Genomic DNA, 4,662 nt, shown 5'->3' with positions numbered 1-4,662 from the left:
GCTTCCAAGTTTGTACGAACTACCGGGTTGATAAAATGAGAGACAGGAAGCCCCAGGAGTTGTAGCATTATTGCTACATTACTGGAGCTCACCATCTTTTTGGCGCCGCTGCCGGGGAAGCGTCAGAGTATTAGCACTTGTTGCTTTTCCTCTACTTTCCTACTCTTACCTTCTGCTAAGTAGTTTACTTCATTTCCATTCTGCAAGAGTAGCATAGACTTTTCCTGCTTTCATAGATTAGCATTTCCTGCTTTCATAGATTAGCATTTCCTGCTTTCATAGATTAGCATTTCCTTTCTGCAAGCGTAGACTAGCATTTCCTTTCTGCAATTTCATTTAAGCAAAGTAGATTAGTCATTTCCTGCTTTCAGTTAATTTTGCATAGATAGTTGTAGATCACTCTGTCTCAGTTTTGCAGGTACCAAAAGAAAAGCAAAGCAAAAGCAATCAAAGAAAAAAGAAAGTCTTTTCCATTTCATGCCTCGTAGAAACCGAGATAGATCAGGCAAATTCCTACCAAACACCCCCACCACATCACTAAGTCACCCTTCTCTCCTCTTTGGTGACAGTGACCCAGAAGAACCTATAGGTGAATATCCTGAGATATCCAAAGACCCTATAGTAGAAGAAGAGTTAGAGACTACTCCATTTGAAGCTATGGCTGATAATAGAAGAGAAGATGAGAGAATAGAAGGTGCCTTCCCCATCCGAGAGACCAATGGAGAGATGAAAATGAAAAACATTAGCCCCTCCGCCTTACCTCACTTCCATGGGTTGACCACCAAAGATCCAGATACCTTCCTGTTCGAGTTTGTTGTCCTTTGTAGAACCTATGACTATACTGAAGATGAGCAAATGTTGAAACTTTTCCCTTCCACTCTCAAGGATGCAGCACTACGCTGGTTCATGGGTTTGCCTGGGAATAGTATCACTACTTGGGCTCAGATGCAGCAAGCTTTCAACACCAAGTACCAGGATTATTGTAGGTCCAAGGAAACAAAGGGGGAAATCTTTCGGATGTCCATGGGAATTGATGAGTCCTGAGAGGATTATGAGGAGAGGTTCCAACGAAGCTATAAGCGGGCCAGGTGCACACTTGACCCTGAATCCCTCAAGTTGGTCCTACTCCGAGGAGTCCCTGAAGACCTGTTAGATACCCTTCACATGTTAGCTGGGGGGGACATTTACCAACTGCCTTATGAGGACATCAAGACTGTGTTTAGAAACCACTCCAGGGCAGCTCGGAAACGAGGTAGAGGAAACCACCTCTCCACTAGTGTCCCTTTCTCCAAACATGAGCTTGCAAATCAATTAGAAGATCTTAAGAGTGAGGTGAGACAAACCATTACCATGCAGCTGGATACATTCAGGATTCAGCAAAAGAAAGAAGAGGCTGAGAGAGCCCTGGCTGTCTTCTGTCCTAGGTGCACAAGGAGGCACCCTAAGAACGAATGTCCATTGCATTCGGTTGAAGTGTGTTTCGTTTGTGAGGAGGACCATCCTACAAATCAGTGTCCAACCTTACCTGGGTTTAAAGCCATGTACTAAGGGACCGAAGCTCCCACAGAGCCTCTCTATTACCTCAACCAAACGAGGCCACAAGGATCTAGACCTTATCAGCAGGGGATGCAAGGGGCATCTCAAGCTTATTACAACCCCAACCAGTCAACTCCTATGCCTTCCTGGGGTCCCCTTGCTCATCCTTCATGGTCCATGCCTCCTCCATGGTCTTATCCACCGCAGTACCCCACTCAACCCACTTCTCATCCATATCACTCACATACCCAGCCGCAACCTCAATGGCATGCACCTCAGTCGGGGTGGAGGCCCCAATACAACACTCCTCCTGCCATTTTGCCTCCACCACCAGTTCAACCTCAACCATTACCTCCTGCTCCTCCAAGGCAACCTCAAATGTCTGCTCAACCGAACCCGAACCCCAACAATAGACAGGCCCAGCAGGTATACACTGGGGAAACCTCATGCCCTACCTATGCTGTGGAGATCCAGGAGATCAACCTTCGATTTGGAAAGACTCTACCAGATCGCCAACCTCCTCCCCCAGAGGATGAGGAAGATAGACAGGAAAGTGAACCAAAGGCTATTCCACCCTTTCCTGAGAGATTAACAGCCACCACACAACCTAACCCCGAAGAAGATGAGCTTTTGGGTGAGCTCAAGCAGTTGTGTGTAAAAATCCCACTTCTCCAAGCCATCAAGGATGTGCCAATATATAACAATCTGGTTAAGGAGAAGTGTTTCAAACACCCAGGCAGACGGAAGAAAGATGCCTCAACTATCAATGTCATAGGACAACTGTCTGACCTTATGCTAGGACAAGTCATCTGCCCAAAGTACCTAGATCCTGGAAGTCCTGTAGTAGATGTTCACATCAATGGCACCATTATCCCCCACACCTTGATTGATCTGGGGGCGGCCATCAATGTGATGACCAGGGATACCATGCTTAAGCTCAATCTTCAGGGTTCCTTGAGGAAGACCTCGACAGTACTGCAATTAGCAGATCGCTCCATCGTGACTCTCGAAGGGATTGTGGAGGATGTCATGGTCTCCATTGATTCTTGGGAATACCCTGCAGACTTCCTGGTTCTGCAACCAAAGGCCAAGCTTACTGGATATCCTCTCATTTTGGGAAGGCCTTGGTTAGCTACTGCAGATGCTTACATAAGTTGTAGGGCAGGAAACATGACCATCAAAAATGGTCCCATGTCCAAGCAGCTAGTCCTATACCCTCCTGCCCAACCTTCTCTAGAGCATGATCTACCACTCTGGTTGGAAGAAGGAGAAGAAGACGAGGTGTACTCATCACCTCTGTGCACCTTAGATACCTCTAGAAAAGACCCCCCAACCGAGGATGACTTGATCGAGACCTTGATCCAGAATCCACCTTCCAGTGCATTACCCTTAGAAGAGTTGGTGGAGAATGCCCAAGCTAGCACCTTAGTGGATCTTTGTACAACCAACCCTGTTACTCCCAGAGTCAAGAATGTGGAGTTCGGCCCTGAGAAAGCATTGAAAATCAGCTCCTCTCTATCCCCTTCCCAGGAAAAGGAGCTGTGTAGTCTGTTGGCCAGCCACCTAGATGCTTTTGCTTGGAGCTATAAGGAAATGAAAGGAGTCCATCCCTCGGTCTGTACCCATCATATATACATCAAGGAGGATTGTAAACCGGTTAGGCAACCTCAGAGGAGAATGAATCCAGCCCTTAAAGACATTGTCAAGGAAGAATTGCAGAAACTGTTGGATGCCGGATTCATCTACCCCATCTCAGATAGTGAATGGGTATCCCCTCTAGTGTTGGTTCCCAAGAAAAATGGGAAATGGAGAATCTGTGTGGATTACCGAGAACTGAACAAAGCTACCAAGAAGGACCATTTCCCTCTACCTTTCATAGATCAAGTGTTGGATGGACTGGCAGGAAAGAAGTTCTTCTCTTTCCTGGATGGGTTTAGCGGGTACAATTAGATCCAAATCAGCCCGGAAGACCAAGATAAGACCACCTTCACTTGTCCTTGGGGTACCTTTGCCTATCGAGTTCTTCCCTTTGGGCTATGCAATGCTCCTGCTACCTTTCAGAGAGCTGTCTTGAGCATCTTCTCGGAGCTGGTCCATGATGCAGTGGAAATCTACATGGATGACTTTACTCCTTATGGGGCCAACTTCCAAGAAGCATTGTCCAACCTGGGAAAAGTCCTAACCAAATGCACTGAGATGAACTTGTCCCTTAGTCCTGAAAAATGTGAATTCCTAATGACTGAGGGGACAGTGCTAGGCCATACCATTTCTTCCCAAGGATTGCAGGTGGATCCTAACAAAATTGCTCTCATCAAGAGGGTTCCACCTCCTCAAAAGGTAAGGGATGTCCGGAGTTTCTTGGGATTAGCAGGATACTACCGGAGATTCATTAAAGATTTCAGCAAGCTAGCCTCGCCATTGTTTGGTCTGTTGGCAAAAGATGTGGAGTTTAAGTGGACTGACGATTGTCAGAGGGCTTTAAATGAATTAAAGGACAAGTTGGTGTCAGCCCCAATCCTGAGAGGTCCAAACTGGTCCCTACCCTTCCACATCCACACTAATGCCTCGAACAAAGCCATAGGTGCAGCTTTAGGACAAGTTGAGCAGAAACTTCCATATGCCATTTACTTCGTTAGCAAAAACTTGTCCAAAGCTGAGCTGAATTACACTGTAACCGAGAAAGAATTCTTGGCTGTGGTCCATGCATTGAACAAGTTCCGACACTATATTACTGGTTACCAGACCTTTGTACATACTGACCATGCTGCTATTAGATATTTGATGAATAAACCAGATGTGAATGCTCGTATTATTAGATGGTTACTTTTATTGCAGCAGTTTGATCTAACCATTGTTGATAAACCAGGTAGAGAAAATGTTGTTGCTGACTTTTTATCTAGATTGGATTTGTTTGCAGATGAGGATGGAACAGTGGACGATCAGATGCCTGATGAGCATCTGTTCACTATTTCAGTACTCTCTCCATGGTTTGCTGATATAGCAAACTATCTTGTTTCAGCACAGTTCCCTCCACACCTATCTTCCAGAGAGAAGAGCAGAATCATCAGAAAAAGTGCCTCATTCACTTGGATCGGGGGCAATCTGTTCAAGCTTGGCCCCGATCAG

Source organism: Pinus tabuliformis, chromosome 1_2 (assembly GCF_031772625.1).
Source record: "Pinus tabuliformis cultivar Carrire ecotype Pingquan chromosome 1_2, CPIR1, whole genome shotgun sequence".
NCBI classification, from domain to species: Eukaryota; Viridiplantae; Streptophyta; class Pinopsida; order Pinales; family Pinaceae; genus Pinus; species Pinus tabuliformis.
The sequence above is the reverse complement of the archived record's forward strand: the minus strand, read 5'-3'. Positions refer to the sequence as shown.